Below are 10,356 nucleotides of genomic sequence, written 5' to 3'. Positions count from 1 at the left end.
CACAAAGGTTAATGAGACCAGGCTAATGTGCTGTCAGTATATATGACCAGTGTAGATATTCAGAGCTAACTGGCCCCAGTCTTTCTCTTTATACCCGTTAGTTTTAAATGTCATCAAATTATTACAGCCTGTCAACAGCAAAGGGCTTCACACGTGTTCATATAGGCAAAGTTAATTAACAACACGGTTCCCTGAAGAACGCTTGTGGGCTCAAATTAAGAGTCAAAATCATAAGACAAACTAAAATTTAACATAGAAATAGCAGCAAGCGGGAAGTTTCTATTTGTGGTAATATGACAATAACAAATAATTTTCAGAGTCATGTCTGGAGGCAGACACTATTGCATTGCAACACATGGCACTGAGAAATAATATGAATAGTGACAGGAAAACTAGGGCTGCTAATATTAATAATTTGGATAAAAGAAAGCAAACAGATGTCCTCTTATTCATTAGCAGGGGGCACAAACGATGACAAGTGGTTGTGGTGTTATCCATGTAAGCCAACCCCATTGCTCTGTTCGGGGTGTAATAGCAGGGGATAATAGCTTCTCAATTATTCATATTGCCCCTGCGCTCTGTGGAGAATACTGTCACACAGCCACTATATGTCTTGATCTAATTAGCTAGAGGAGAGAGGAGGAAGAGAAAAAGGGGATGGAGGGATGGAAAGAGGGGAAGGAAAACAGCAGGACACAGAGAGAGCAGTAGAGAAAATGGGGGTAAAACAGGGAAGGGAAGACATCAAGAAAGGGAAGAGAGAAGGGTGGAAGTTGTGTTTTGCCTGGAAGCTTTGTAAACACTCATCAAACGGTGTTTGTTGTAGAGTACTTCCTGAGTCTACGGAACTTCCTCTTCATGACTTCCATATTATGTGGATTGTGTGTGTTTGTGTGTACAGCTACTTGTGCAATATTCATATATAGGCTATGTCTCTGGTGAATAGTAAAGCAACTTCATCATCATGTTAAAAGCAGATGTTTTTGTTATCCTGTGTCTAACCAGTTCTTGTGTTAAGAACTCAGATAAGTCAATCCAATAATTCAACAACAGCACCTGAATAACACCAACAATGGTTCAAAATATCAAATTGGTGAGTTATCAGTTTCAAGATGTCATGTTTTTTTGTGTATCTGGAGGTGGCAGAGTTGAAGATGCTAAGATTCTCGTTGATGGAGATGGACAGGATTAGGAATGAGTATATTAGAGGGACAGCTCAGGTTGGACGGTTTGGAGACAAAGCGAGAGAGGTGAGATTGAGATGGTTTGAACATGTTAGATGATGGTTATATCAGGAGAAGGATGCTGAAGATGGAGCTGCCAGGCAAGAGTAAAAGAGCAAGACCAAAGAGGAGGTTTACGGAGATGGTGAGGGAAGACATGCAGGAGGTTGGTGTGACAGAGGAAGATGCAGAAGACAGGAAGAGATGGAAATGGATGATCTGCTGTGGTGACCCCTAGCAGGAACAGCCAAAAGAAGATGTTTCTTGTGTATTAAATAATCTCATACTGTATGTGGTTCAGTAGTAAGATTTTTTTCTCATAAAAATTGAGATGACCCTCACCTGTTTTATGTGCACAGATTACAGTCCAGACAGTAAGTATTTTGACAGCTACACGTTTTTGTTCCTCTGCACATACAATACTAAATACAATAATGGATAGTACATTAAAGTGCCAAGTCTCAGCTTTAATTTGAGTACGTTTGCATTAATACAGAAAGAACTGTGTGGAAGATGTAGCCCTTTTAACAAGTTGTTCCCAAAATTTAGGGGTTGTTTGTTGGGCAGCTGTGTGTCATTTAAACATTAGTTTATGCACAAAAGAGCTCACACGACGCTCAGAGTTGATTGAAAGTTGAGAGTTGCCGTTTAGATTGAGGTGATGTTGTCTGTCAATATGAGGAGTAAAGAGGTGTCCATACAAGTGAAGATAATAATGAGGCTGGACAAAAGCAAAAATCTGTCAGAGAGATATCAAAGGAAGTTGGGTCAAAATCAACTGTTGGGTACATTCTAAAAAAGCAGTTCTTCACAGGAAAAGCTGGGAGATGGAGAAGTCTTGTGGGTGAGCATAAAATCATTTGCATGAAGAAAAAGCCCTCTATGACTGCGCAGCATGTCAAGAATGTTCTCCAGGATGCACGTGTTTCCTCGTCAACCATCAAGAGAAGATGTCATGACCATAACCTCAGAGAATCCACCACAAGATGCAAACCCCCGGTATGCTTGTTAACCCAAAATTATGCATGTTGACACATGAAAACCAATGAAGAAAAATGATATAACTTAAGAGGAAATCATCATCTGGAAAACATTAGTTGCTACTGAAAGGAAAATTTGAGGTATAGAAAAGCTTTGCTATTATTGTCAACAGTGAGAAGAAGTGTTTAGATAAATGTCGACAGTATGAAGAACTTAGTCAAGTTCATGCTTATTAAATTAAATGCAGCAGTTCAGGCTCATGTTGGGTTACTGCACCAAAACTCCAACACAGAAACAGACTCTGGTCACATGCAACTGAACTGTTTTTTTTTTTTAATAAGTGCAGACGCCTCTTTCTTGTAAGTGCAGAGTAAACAGAGCCAACACACAGACCTGTCATATATCTGCTGTGAGTGCAACTTAACCAGAGCTGACAGGTAGAATACAGCCGACTGCCAGTTACGAAACAATATCAGACTCTGGAAAACATCGGAGAGACAGAAGTATGAACCAAACATGAAAAAACAGAGTAAATAATGAAAAAAGGGGAAATGAGTTCTTATGAAAGCACATAAATATATACAGTGAATACCGCAGTGTCAGCATGGGCTGATGGCAGTGACTGACTGCTTGTAAAGTAAGGAGAGGGATGAAAAAGGGAAAACGGGACATTATTAAAATGCAAAGAAGCAGAGGCCTGACAGGCAGGGCTCTGCCTCCTAGAGCTGTCCCAAAATGAATGTGGATCGTCCCAAATTTAAAATCTTTGTTTTTCTGCATTATCATTAGTTAAAACCATTCAAAGTGACCTTTAACATAAATAAAACACCATATATTAGATGATGAATCATCAACTTTTTTATTTAAATTCATCCGACAAGATTAGATTAGAGCTTGACAAGCTTCTGCACAGCCAGTAACGGGGCGGGTCCAGGTCTAATTAGTCTTGGAACTGGGATCTTCTGGTCCTGCAGCCAATGTGCCACCAGTTGGTGACTGCTTTCTCTGCATTCCAGGTCCATCCTTATTCAGTACCTTCTGGAGCCTTGGGTCTGGGTGTGTCTAGATAACCACTGTAATCCATAAAAATGAAAAACTTTTAAGGTATGTTACAGTATATTGTGATTATAATAATAAATATTTGAAATGTGTATTATACATAAAATATGGAATATTTACTATGGCGTTGAAAACCTTCCATATCGCATTGGCTTACATTATTTACATTTAAAATATTTCTTATTTTATAATCACAGCACAATATACTTGTAGAGTTTTTCAATAATATAATCACAAGTTACAAAATATCTTTACAGTTTTTCATATTTAGGGCTTATATAAATACCAGTTTTAGCAATTCACATAGAAAATAATAATGTTCGGCAATTAAACAAAATAAATGTTACTTACCTGCATGGCTTGTGTTGTCGTTTGTAGTCCATCAGAGACCATCTGCAAGGTCAGCCCATCCCTCTGAAACAGCAGGTTGAGCTGATTCAGCTCCTGAAGAATGTCCAACACCAAGTGAATGAACACCACCATCTTGTACTGTATCAAGGACCGATGAACGGAACATGCTCTCTCTTTCATTACTCCACTGGTCTGTTTTGAGTTTTCTTTAGCAGCATGAGCACCTTCACAGTCTGAATGAAATGCTGTATTTTGCCACCAGCCACACCAACAAAAAGGTTGTTCCCTTTTGCAAGACTGGGAAAAGCACTGCAGCTTTTGCAGAACATCATGTCTGTCTCTGCATCAAATTCATCAAATGGGAAGGTTTTCTTCCACTTTTGCCTCATATTTGCTTGAGCTTGAAGCATTTGAGGTAATCTACAAATAGAAAAGTAGAAGTTTTGCGATAAAGTGTATAGCCAACAGTATACTAACATGGATTTACAGAAAATAAATGCTTCAACAATTTAACTTAATAGAAAAGTGGTAATGTTACTGTATTCATTCATTAATTCGTACTTATTGCTTATTTGCTAGCTCAACCTAAAGAACAAGATTCATATAATGTAATAATGTTTTTCAAGAGATGTCATTGGAGCTTTATGTCCCATAAGGGATGAAGAGGAGTGAGTAAGTAGTGTGTCTACTGTTAGTAACACAATTTGAGCTGTTGCGGGACTTTGACTCCTCATAGTTAATGTTACCTTACGTTATCGTCAATGCAAATGTCGGCTGCTGACTCGTTAGCTAGCAAGAAAGCAATTAACAGTAATGTTACCGTTAACATCAAACAATCTAATGTTAAGTGGTAATGTTAACATTAATACTAACAAGCTTACCTCATTAACTTGGGTTGAATTCCCCGTTGCAGTTGCGGCTGTCTTGAGGTCAGAAGCTAGCGGTTGAGGGTCTGGCTCTGTTTTCTTGATGTAATGTTAAAAAATTGCAGTATCCCACCATGGGATGCCATTGCCGTTGTGTATTATACTGACAGTCAATACTGGTGGTGACAGACATCTGACAGGATTTCACGGGTGTAGCCGATGTTTCTCAGTAATATTTGCGCATGTGTGTGTGTGTATGTTGTCAAGGAGATTTAATAAGAACTGTGTGTGCTATACAAAGCTTGCAGTCAGTTTCATTTTCATTGCTGTCTGTTAACATTTGCAGGGTTTTTTTCCCCGACACGACTTGTCGCAAATTCGTCCCATATTTACATCCTTCCAATCCTATTTTTATTTTATTTATTTTTATTTTTAAGAGGGAGGTCCTTAAGCTCGAGCCCCGTTAGCAGGAATCAACACTTCAAAATAAAACTTTATGTAAAAGGAAGTAAATAAGCTAAAAAGACTGCTACTACTGCTACTCTTAATTGTCATTTTACTGGCAAAAACACAAAAATACTGGTAAATGAAGTGGACAGTTATATTAGACTCACTGAGTTCTATTGTATTCTATTCTATGATATTCTATTCTATTCTATTCTATTCTATTCTATTCTATTCTATTCCAAGCCATCAGCCCCCACTGATAAATGAAGTGGCCAGTCAGGTTATGCTAATTGATGTCTCCTCCTTTGCTTCCTTCCTCTTTTTTCCAAAGTTCAATTACACTCATCCACTGCCATCCATCACCGGAATGAAGCTGGCTGTGGGGCTAAATTAAATGTGCCAATTTCAATTAGCCAGCGAGAGGCAGTGTAGGGGACAGAGGTGACTGCGGTGGAAATTGGTTAGTGGAAGGGGATTCAAAAATAGGGTTGGGGGTGGGAGGGGTGGGGTGTTTGGGAAGCGGAACTGCTCTACGCTGCTGTTTTTATTCCCGCCTCTCCTATGTGAGACTGTTTATGAATTATTGCAGCTTTCTGATTTGTTTAAAGTCACTCTAAAGAAAAAAAGTGCCATCTGAAGTTGTTGTTGTGCGGATGTTTCAGTGCTGCTTTGCATTGTGGGATGGATAATGATGTTACTTCGAGGCAAAGCTAACCTCTTGCACTGTTTTGTTCATAAAAAAAAACATAACAAAACCAATAAACGAGGGTTGAGAAGTTAAGCAGACTACATGAAATTGGATCAAATTACTGCATGCAAAAAATAGATTTCCGCTAGATCTGCTGAGAAAACAAGACCATCCAAAACTTGGATGTTTGTGCAGCTAAAATGCTGCATAAAACATAAAAGTTATAATTTCATACAACTTTTAACAAAAAAAACCCCTGGGATTTAGTACCATACAGTTTTAGTTTTAGTTTATATAAGTATATAAATACCTGTACCTTATGTGACCTGCTGTAATGAGAAGTAGCAACACACTCAGAGAGCAGCGGCCTGCTGTCATCATGTCAGCTGTGCAGTTATTAAACACTAAATGAGGAAAAATCAAAGCAGTAAAATGTGAGAAAAAAAGCGTGACAGCATTTCAAAACATCTGTGTTGTAAGGTTCAACACTGCAAACATTTGCAGAAAGATCATGAAATGTGATGAAGATTTACAAGAACGAATAAAGAAAAATGTGTGCTGGGGCAACAAACTTGTTGGAAGGAGAGACGAAGCGTGAGAAACTCCAGACAACAACAAAAGAAAACAAAGCTGATGAGGGACACAAAATCACTGATTTTATTGCGGTGGACAACCAATCCCTTTCCATGTGGTTTCCACACTTAATTGAACATCTCGTACTTTGCTAACCAATAGTAAATAGCTGTCCCACATAAGCCAGTGAATTCCTCTAAAAATGCTCGGTAAATTTTGCAGTGGTGACATTAAAAGCTAACATATGGAGCTCAAACTTGGCTCTTCTCATCAAGTTTCACACAACCTAATAGACCTGTTCTGCATTGCAGAAGTGCTAAAAGCTAAACTATGTGATTCATGTCTTATATGAAAATGCAATAGCATATCAATGGCTTATTAACAGAAAAAGAGATTAGCAGTTTGTTAGCTGTATCGGCGGATATTCCATGCTATTTAAAGGGGGTGGACACAATAATGTCTTGACTGAGCATAATATTCACAAATTATTGATTTATTGGATTAAATTAAATTTGTCGTCTGTTGTGCCATTATTAATACTTTACACGTTTAGGACATCATGCTCTTTTCTCTAATCTCATGGGATAAAACAACCTTTCTTTGACTCCAAAATGAGGAGGTGAGTGAATTCCACAGAGACGGGTGAATATTTCACCCAGGACCTACACGAACTGACCTCTTCACCCAAGTGGGGGTCTGACAGCACGAACCTGACCACAGCCAAACACTGACAAAATGGAGGTCAAACAGACCTTTGAAGAGACCATTTCTGACCAATAACTAAAATTACTGCCTGAACTAAAAGCATAAATGACCTTTGGGGTCATTTGAACCAGAGAAAGGACCAGACCACTCCACGCAAACATGGACGCAAACTCCTTATCTCATAAACTCTAGTTCACATTCCTGAGTGATACTTCACTGCTTCTCTTGTATTTCAGCAGAAATTTAATAACTGTGAAAGTAAATGTATAATCAGTCTATGAACCATGTTGTTTATCATGCAAATGCATAAAGAAAGTATAACTTTGACAACTGTGTGGTAATGTATTGATGAGATATTAAAATTTGATTTTATCATATTTTTACAACATGTGACAATAGTGCTCTCCATTGATAAGGTAAGAACTCCATATTGAATTTTTAAATGTGACTAATGAATGTTTATATGGTCACTATGTAAGTGTTCACTACTGACCTGATGGACAATTATATTTTGATAGGAACATGAGACAAGAAGTCATATTGAATGTTTGTTATTGAAATACTAGTCATGTTGAGTTATATTTGGGAAATTATGTCTCTCAAAGTTTAATCTAGTCATATAATGTTGCTTTGCCTTTTATGTCACTATGGTACTTGATGTCTAGATTGTTTGAGAAGTTAAATCAATGAAGGTTGAATGTTTAAATACGAGATGAGCGTTAATGTAAACGTTAATGTTTGGTCTATTCATAAACATATATATACACTATGTTTTTGAATGGTTTGATAATATAATGCCATCTACAATGCTGGTAGGAAGGATTGATTATGAAGTGAATGCATAATGCTAAACTGTTTTCCTGAATAGTTTTACAATATATTATTATCTACAATTTGACATGAAGTATTCAGACATAATGACTATGAAGTGTGGTCATGTGCGTAAACTTTAAAACTAGTTTCCAAATTGGTGTAACATTTAAATCATCATGGACACTTTCCTCCGTCAAATCATGATTTTTTTCACTTAAGTGCACAACACTCTAAATGTGCGCACACTCTCCAACCTTCGCCTCCTTTGTCTCAAAAAAATCCAGCACACATGATATTTTATTCAAATTTTAATTTTCAATTTGTAGTGTTGATTAATATTCTATCCATCATGAGAGAAAAAAAATCCAAATTGTTAAGAAATCTTTGGATCAATCTCATATTATTACTATTATTATGATGTCAGGTAAAAAGCCCGTCAGCCCTGCCAACAACTCACTGTTTCCAAACCTAATAATGTATTCTGCTCACACGGTAAAAGGTGTGCCACCGCGCTACAGATCCTATCCCGAAATAAAATAAAACTGCCTTCACCTCAGCTTCACGCGTGTTGTCAAAGCAGCTTGTTTAATAAGCAGCAAGCCAAAGATGTTTCTTTGTTACCAGCTTGTTATTAAAGCCGCAGTGGCATGACGACAACAATCAGAGGAGTTTCTTTGTGTTGCTGTTCAAGCGCCTCTCACATGATAACTAGAACTCTCTGGGCACCAGACAGGAACGGCTGATAAATAATCTCCTCTTTACTGGGGACTGGCAGACAGCAGGGTGGAGGAGAAATAATAATTTCCCTCCTTTTCTCTCAGTATCCTCAGTAACGGACCTGGTTTTAGCCATAACCCCCTCCTCCCTCCCTCAGGCTGAAACAGGCTGATACTTTACAGAGAAGTGATTTCAAACTTTTAAACGGTTTCTCTGTGACTTGTATATCCTCTAATTGTTATTCATAGCGCTGTCAGGAGAGGAGGAGGAGCAGGAGGAGGAGGAGAGAGAATGAGAAGAGGAGAGGAAAGGGGAAACTGTCGAGGACAGACGGTAGAGGAGAGGGAAGGGGATGGGAAAGAGAGGAGAGGGAAGGAGGGCAGATGGGCGGACAGAAGAGATGAAATAAAGGAGAAAATGAGAAGAGAAGAAATGAAAATGAATGGTCTCAGATGATGAGGAGTGGGTAAAAAAAAAGACGAAAGAATGGAACGGCAAAAATAGGATGAAGACAAGAAAGGAGACAAGAAAAATTAGACGAATTCATACCCTTTGCTCTTTCTTTTTCTTCATATATTATAATTATTACTCTATAAGCCATAGGGCATCCATACACACAAACAGGCAGACAATTACGACAGTTAGCTTGCATCGACTGCTGAGTGTGCTGGTAAAAACTTCCTACTTGTGAAACTGTAATTTACCACCAACTCTTATTAACTAGGGTCTCATTCAAGAAAATGTACAAGTTGGGACATTATGATTATGTAAAACAGCATGACGGAATAGTTATAAGTGTTATGAAAACTAAACTTTACATGGAAACGTCCCAAACTCTCTGTCAAATTTACATTTGGGTGTGCAACCCTGCCTACATTATATCCACTTCACAGACTTCAGACCGAGCAGCGACTGTTGGGCCGTCCTCATTTGGTGAACTACTAGTAAAGCACTTTTACCAGCTTTCTTCCATGTGACCGAAATGGCACAGAGAGAATTCAACTCAGTGTGAAAACAGAAGCAGATGAGGAGGAGGTGTAGCAGAGTAATCCTAACATCACAGTTTTTTATTTTTTTATTTTCACAAGCATTTGGGGAATCTTACTCAAGTTGTTTATGTAATAACTTTAAAAGAGTCAATGTACTTTGACACTGCTTGACACTGGGGAATTTACTGTGCATTAGAACTTTTTTTTTTTTTTTTGGAGTGCTTTGGTTCCTTTTTTCAACAGATTTGTGGCAGAGTCACTGTTTTGATGACAGCTGAATCAAAGGATTCTTGAGGTGTTATGGAAAATCTGTGATCAAACAATGTAAGCAAAGTATCTGATCATTGTCTAATCTGGATCCCAGAGGCCTTACTAAACTGCTTATCTGCATCTTAAGAGCTCTGACTGAAATGATGACTAACCTCTAAAGAGGAAGAACTAATTTCCATACATATCCTGGTCTCAAAGATATGCTGAACACTAGAAAGGCGAAGCTACATTGAAGCTATGAGATTTTAAATTTGACTTTACGCTTCCATTTTCTGTGTTTGATTTACAAAATCACACAAGAAATTAGCATTTAAACTCAAATTTATTCCCTCTCTCTCTCTTTCTCTCGATCGACGCAGCAGAACCAGAGACATTGTCTTTTTAGTCCCATGCATTCTTCCTCCCTGTCAAAACCTGGTGCCTACATTACCCACAGTGCAACTCAACCACTAATGTTATGCTAGTAGTCGCTAATGTAGCCTGAAGCTGTGAGCCTCAAGCAGAGATGAGGAGTAAGCCCACTTCTTTGTACCCCACACCCCCAGTTTGTTTGTTTGTCTGTTTTTTCAAACTTGTTGTCTTCAGCTCCAACCAAGGTTGCCTCAGTTGACATCACTTGAGGTATCAGATTTGGGCCACTCCCTCTGGAGCCACTAAAGGCATTATACAACTTT

The 10,356-nt window shown here is 38.3% G+C and overlaps 1 long non-coding RNA gene across 2 annotated transcripts; it reads right to left on the bottom strand.

The window, feature by feature from the left end:
• Positions 1-3,039: 3,039 nt before the first annotated feature.
• On the bottom strand, positions 3,040-7,673 carry LOC121912240. 2 transcript variants are annotated; one of them, XR_006100037.1, is made up of 3 exons: positions 4,496-7,673; positions 3,615-4,034; positions 3,040-3,277 (listed from the first exon to the last, which is right to left on the bottom strand). It is a non-coding gene; the product is annotated as an uncharacterized LOC121912240 (long non-coding RNA). The 2 variants fall into 2 exon arrangements; XR_006100038.1 differs by lacking the exon at positions 4,496-7,673 and adding an exon at positions 4,176-4,261.
• Positions 7,674-10,356: the final 2,683 nt, after the last annotated feature.

Source organism: Thunnus maccoyii, chromosome 14 (genome assembly GCF_910596095.1).
Source record: "Thunnus maccoyii chromosome 14, fThuMac1.1, whole genome shotgun sequence".
Lineage (NCBI taxonomy): Eukaryota > Metazoa > Chordata > Actinopteri > Scombriformes > Scombridae > Thunnus > Thunnus maccoyii.
Note: the sequence above shows the minus strand (reverse complement) of the source record. Positions and strands in the feature narration are given on the sequence as shown.